Genomic DNA, 7009 nt, shown 5'->3' with positions numbered 1-7009 from the left:
ACAACTGATTTAAAGCTAAAATGTATGGTTTTTAGCAATATCTAATGTTAAGACAGTAGACTGCAGCAACATGAATCGAAAACATGGAGCCCGTCAGGTACAAAACAGCTTTTGCAATGTCCGCATTCCTGTCTTGTCAAGTGTTGACAAGGTTTGTTTACATACTTTATTTTATAAATACTATCTTATTAATCTTTGTAGGATATAGATTTTATAAAAGCATAACTTGTCACATTGAGACCTAATGCCAATCTCTGATGTCACTAATTTGTCAGCTCTGTGCTGCCGTATCCAAAGATGTCCGCCTCCAGAAATGTCTATGGCAACACAAACATAAAGATTGAGACTTTCACTTGGTAGATGACAATAAATAAAATATTTATTTATGATAAATTACATTTCTGCCACTAAATCCCTGTAATTATTACACATTGTAGCTTTATGTGAAAAATGTGAATGAATGTGGATTTAAACCACTGTACTGTGTCATTCCCAAGTTGAATCCATCAATTCAATTCAGTTCAGTTTATTTATATACTACCAATTCACAACATACAGTATGTAATCTCATGACACTTTACAGAGACAATTCACCTAGATCATCCAGTCAGATTGGTTAAAAGTTTTCTATTCTTCCTATTATTTCTTGTTAAAAGGGAGTTTTTCCTCTCCACTGTCGCTATAAGCATGTTTGGTGTGAGGGATATCCTTCGAGTCCACGAGTCGATGCAATCAACTGGTTTTCCTTAGAAAGCTTTGAATCAATTATCTGGTTGAATTGCTTCTGTTAAGTGTTTTGAGATGACGTGTTGTGAATTGGTGCAAAAAAATAAACTGAAATGAATTGAATTAGAGGATAAATTTAGGTCTCAACCCTGGATTTTTATCTCAACTCGTCCAGTTCTTTCAGATATCCAGAAGAATTATTATCAGAACATAGACAAGTATATTTTTGGTCCAGAAAGTAAAAAATACACTAATCTAAATGATATAAGAAGATTGTTTATTATACAGGGTTTCCCAATAACTGTTCAATATTAATCTGAATCATCTCAATTTTGGACAGATGAATGCATGAAAGGCTCAAAGATTTCCTGTGTAATTGTAAAAAAATTTTTTTGAAGATGCATTTCACTAACATCACGATCAAAGAGGTTTATTTTTATCATGTGCCCGTATAAAGTTCATGGCAACCCTGATTACAGTAACGGCACCTCGTACAGTGTCGACTGCTTGTCCGAGCTCACACATCGCTCCGTTCCCAGGATGCACCTGGCTTGGGGCTAACAGGCGGATGTGAGGGACAGCTGTTTCCTGTGCACACTTCCTGATTTGGCAGAGAGCGGTGGGTGGTGGTGGTGGTGGTGGTGGTGGGGGGGGGGGGGGGGGGGGGTGGGGGGGGGGGGGGTGGGGTTTAGAGAGAGGAGGCCAAATCCAGGAGTGGGGCAACTGGCTAGATTTGGGTTTGGTGAGATCTTTTCCAAACAGGACATATCTCTCAAAAGCACAGATGTGAAAGCACAGAACTCCCTCCAACACTTTTCTTCCATTAAAACATTAGACATTAGAGCAGAGGGAGAAACAAAGAAAACACCAGACACATGGGGAGGTGACAGAAAGGGCTTCCTTATTGTCTCTCCTCTTGGAATAGATTCATTCAGCTGGAGGTGAGCAAATAATGGTCAGAATCAATTCCTTCTGAGAGACAGAAAAAGGAGCACAGCACATTATTAATGTAATATTTTTTTTCTCCAAAAGAATGAATTAACACATCAAATAAATATATGAAGGTAATAGAAATGTAGCCTTTTTTTAAGACAAAAAAAAAGAAGAATTCATTATTTTACCATTTAGAAATGAAGTATTTATAATTTACCAAGAGATATTTTGTTGTTTTAGCTAAAAAACAAACAAAGAGATATCAATGTGTCTTTGGCCATTATTTACCAAACCATCCATTCTTTATATATCTAACATTTTCTTTCACATTATATTCTTAAATCAATGTTCAATTACTGTGAAATAAAAAAATGAAAGAGTTATTGTGTTTTTATTAAAGCAGTTATTAAAAATGCATCTGGACAGTGTTGGGAGCTGGAGAAATTCCACCTTTCTCCAGCAGAGTCCGCCGTGGATCCTCTGAGGGAGCCTCCTGCACAGCTGCAGCTCATCAAGACCATCAGAGGATCCACTACTTAAGCTGTCTTCAGACCTTGCCTCAACGCCGCAGTGTTGTTCCAGTTGGTCAGCGCTTAAGCCTAGATCCTCAGTGAAACTCTTTGACTTTGAATCCAGCCTAGATTCTAATTATTGTCTCTGTCTTCCAGGAAACCTGTGTCTCCTCTGTGAAAGCTCTGGAAGAGCTAACCTGCCGAGCCGACCCTCAGAGCCAAACCTGAAATATCTCAGAGAACCTCCAAGCAGCTCTGGACTAGAGCTGGAAAACCCAAACCAAGGTCTGTTCATTATAGACGTGAGACGCTGAAGCAGCTACGGACTCTGCTGATGAACTCATCTCCAGAACCAACAGTGACTCTCCCAAAGCTAACCTCAAGAACCCTCACGGTACAATCAGTGATCCTCTGGAAATCAAACCTCTGTTGGCAACGCTAACTGAACTGTCTCTCACGCAGACTCCGGTGAACCAGTATCCAGGCCCCGAACCAGAACCTGCACATTCTGTGTGCTTGTGCATAATAAACTTGTAAAACTTTCATCCCTGTGTCCGTTAGTGGTGTTCTGCATTCTTGGGTCGCTTTTAGTGAACCCATCATGACAGAACACTGCGGCCAAACTCAAGGCCCAGCAGATCACCTCACCCGTCGACTGGAGGAGCAGGATGCCCAAATTCAGGGACAAACCCAAACGCTCCGTGAGTTATACCGTCTAGTTGACACTCATAACCACATGCTACAGAGCTGTGCTAATTATCTGAACAGCGCTAATGCTCCACCACAACCATTTCCGGGTCCAGTTCCGCCTCCAAGGTCACCAGCAGTGACGTCATCAGAGTTCCGTCCTAGTCTTCCAGAAAGATTTTCTGGTAACATGAAAGATTGCAAAGGATTTTTATTTCAATGTCGATTAATTTTTCAGAACTCCCCTGGCAGCTTTTCCACGGATTACAAGAAGATAACTTTCATTCTCTCTCAGTTAACAGGAAGAGCCTTGGAATGGGCTCAGGCAAGATTTGCCGCCGACGATAGCTTAAACTGCTACTACTCTGATTTCATCTCAGAATTTACCCAGGTCTTCAACCAGGAAACTGACCAAACTATTGATTCTAGAGCTCTTTTCAACCTTAAACAGGGAAACTCTTCGGTGGCTGAATTTTCCATCAACTTCCGGGTTAAAGCGGCAGCTTCCGGGTGGAATCAAAGCGCTCTAAAGGGAGCCTTTTTCATGGCATTAAATGAGCACATAAAAGATGAGCTCGCAACCCTCGACGAACCAGCTACCCTCAAAGATCTAATTCGTCTCTCCATTAGATTGGACAATAGAATTCGTGCCAGAAACAGTTCAAAGAAGCAGGGGACCCTTTCTTCTGCCTCACATAACGTGACTGTTTGTTCTTCCTCTACAGAGCAGATGCCCATTCAGAGGCCTAAGTCCCAGTCTCTACCGTTGCCTATTCAAGCTTCTCATTCTGGCGAAAGGGATGTTGAGCCCATGCAGGTGGGACACACTAGGCTCACCCCAGAGGAGAGACAAAGGCATTTTCTAAGCAAACTATGTATCTACTGTGGTGAGAGTGGACACTTCATCGCTTCCTGCCCGGCTAAATCAAAAGCCTGGGCCCGCCAGAGGATCTGAGGAGTCTGGCGGGCCAAATTAACACTAAGAAATCTCCTCGACTGTTACTTCCCGCTACGTTGTTCTGTGCTAACCAAAGCCTTTCTTTTTCTGCATTCATCGACTCAGGCTGTGAACGGAACCTAATCGATTCTAACCTCGTCCAACAACTCCAAATAGAAACCATTCCTCTGACTCAGCCTCTCAGTGTATCCGCTATTGACGGGAAGAGACTACATCAAGTTACCCATCAAACTCAGCCCCTCGAGCTATTTCTGTCAGGTAACCACCGAGAGACGATAACCATCAGAGGATCCACTACTTAAGCTGTCTTCAGACCTTGCCTCAACGCCGCAGTGCTGTTCCAGTTGGTCAGCGCTTAAACCTAGATCCTCAGTGAAACTCTTTGACTTTGAATCCAGCCTAGATTCTAATTATTGTCTCTGTCTTCCAGGAAACCTGTGTCTCCTCTGTGAAAGCTCTGGAAGAGCTAACCTGCCGAGCCGACCCTCAGAGCCAAACCTGAAGAATCTCAGAGAACCTCCAAGCAGCTCTGGACTAGAGCTGGAAAACCCTAAACCAAGGTCTGTTCATTATAGACGTGAGACGCTGAAGCAGCAAACGGACTCTGCTGATGAACTCCTCTCCAGACTCAACAGTGACTCTCCCAAAGCTAACCTCAAGAACCCTCAAGGTACAATCAGTGATCCTCTGGAAATCAAACCTCTGTTTAGTAAACCCCAAATGTTTACTAAATCATATTCATGATCAGAATGTTACATTAGATCAGTAAAAAATGCTTTAATCAGAGAAATATCGGGCTGATGGAAAATAGGTTTAATTCCTGCTGGTTCCTGCCATTATTTTGAAAGGTTTACCTATAATAACCTGCGAAATAAGCATTATTGGAATGTTTTTTTGTTATATTCATAGAACATGATTCAATAAGAACTACATCTTGTCAGAGGTGTGACTAAATGGTCAGGTTTTGAGCTTTAAGTATGAAATAATTCTATATACAGTTAGTTTTAATCAATCCTAAAATATCTGGAACCCAAGCTTATCTCTGATGATCATTTTGCTGTGTTGTTTGTGTCGATTTGTTGTGTCACTCTGCATAGTTCAGAACATGATATCATCTCAGTGCAGAGAGGTTGCGGAGATGAGCAGGACACAGGGGGAGTGAAGCTCTGAATCATTGGCTGACCTTTGACTCTGAGGCGTCATTACGTGCCAAACTTAACGAGAGCACAGTGGCTTTTAAAACAACCTCACATCCACTTCCACTTTTTGGCTGCACAGTTGTAAATATTTTCAGACGGCACAACCTCTGACAATAGCCTCTCTCTGAGTGTTTGAATCTCCATGCAGGAGCACCAAACATGCTCTCTGGTATTTCGGCGCACGTGAGAGAAGATCGCCTTGGCTTGTGATCATCACACAGATTTTGTATGTTTGGATCCTGACAAAAGGAACAACAGCATATTGTGTCTTCCTCTCTCATATTTCTCATCATCAGCACTACAGTGGTCCAAATTCCACTGGTGTGTTCACACCGTTGCCAGAAGGGCTTTGCCCTGTTGTCAACCTCCATCCTGCAATAATAGGAAACACTGCATCACTTTTCCACATGCCCACCACTTTATACTGCTAATTCATAATAAACTGCTTCCTGTGTGGAGTTGTTTTCACTCTGAACTTAGTTATTTACTAAAGGGGGAACAGAGCGACTCAATCTGTAGGCCCATATGCTTTTATCTTCTGTATTTTGCATTGACTACATACAGGGTCAATGCAAAAACAGATAAAAACTAATGTGATTTGCCAATGGAATGAGTGTTATTGGCCTAGAAATAAGATCATTAGATATTATACATTTGAAATAAGTTAAAAGATTTGCTTATTTTAAATGCAAGTAATTTTATTATGTTGGCAAATTGCCTTACCTGCTCTAAACAAGGTACAATAATATTTTTTTCAAGCGGGAAAACAAATCAGAGTTTTAATTCCTTTTTTGAATTTATTTTGTTGTTTATTATTTTTATTTATTTCTTTCATTAAAAAAAAACAACATAACAAAACCTGTGCAGGTGACAACTGAAATCATAAATGAAAGAAAAGGAGCAGAAAGAGTTAAACTTATATTATCTGCCCCCAATTTCAATAAAGTATTACGTATTTAAATCAGATAATTAAACCATACAAAAAAAAAAAAACACACCATGTTCACCACTTAAGCAGTCCATTACAATTATCACAGGATTTACATTATGTAGTAGATTATAAAAAAGTATGTATTATAGCATTATGTAATGTCAAAGTTGGAGGAAATAGACCAGTTACAAGAAGGGTAGCTTCACTGCACGAAAGCCCTCGGTTTAAATACCAATCTGTGCTGCTTTCAGGTCCAAAACGTGCATGTGGGGTTAGTTGGCTCTTCTGTTGAATAGGTTGTCAGCCTGTCCTCTGTCCTTGCCTCGTTCCTATTGATAACTAGAGGTATATACGATGCAGCCTTGCATGGATGGTGCAGATTACAATGTGTGAATTTTACCCTTATTTTTTTAGTCAAACACAATGAAACAGATTTAGCCTACATTAGTGTTTTCTTACATGGTAAATCCAACAGATCACTAACCTAAGCTACTCTTATAATTATTTATTCACCTTTCCCTAAAACGTGATATTTTCCTGTAGTTTTATTAGTTTGTTCTCCTTTCATTTAAAGTCTCTGTGCCTATGCAACCATTTTTCCCTTTTTGAAGTCAGAAATAAACCAAGTGCATCTCTTTTGCATTGTTGCCCTCGTGTGGTCAATTAACTGAATGGTAACTATTTCAATCACCATAAGGATGAGGGTGGAACAGAAATGTCTGAAGATCAGGCTGTCTGTATTGTGTTCCATCTGTCACCACCAGGTGGTGCCAGAGATAAGGTAAAGTGCGTCATTAAGACTACTAGTATTTTTCAGAGCTGAAGGTTTTTTTTATATGTTCTTTAAGATATTTTGATAATTTTTGACAATATTTTGATTTTTCTAAATCCTTTTTTTCACTTAGAAAGTTTAGATCTCATGACTGACACTTTACCTTTAATCCTTTAAACCAGGGGTCTTCAACGTTTTCCAGGCCAAGGACCCCCAAACTAATGGTGAAATGGATCAGGGACCCCCTAATTATATATACTGTATGAAATAGTGTTATATCAAACTGCTCCT

This window comes from Cyprinodon tularosa, unplaced genomic scaffold (genome assembly GCF_016077235.1).
Source record: "Cyprinodon tularosa strain WSP-4 unplaced genomic scaffold, ASM1607723v1 ctg312, whole genome shotgun sequence".
In the NCBI taxonomy this organism is placed as follows: domain Eukaryota; kingdom Metazoa; phylum Chordata; class Actinopteri; order Cyprinodontiformes; family Cyprinodontidae; genus Cyprinodon; species Cyprinodon tularosa.
This window is presented reverse-complemented; position numbering follows the sequence as displayed.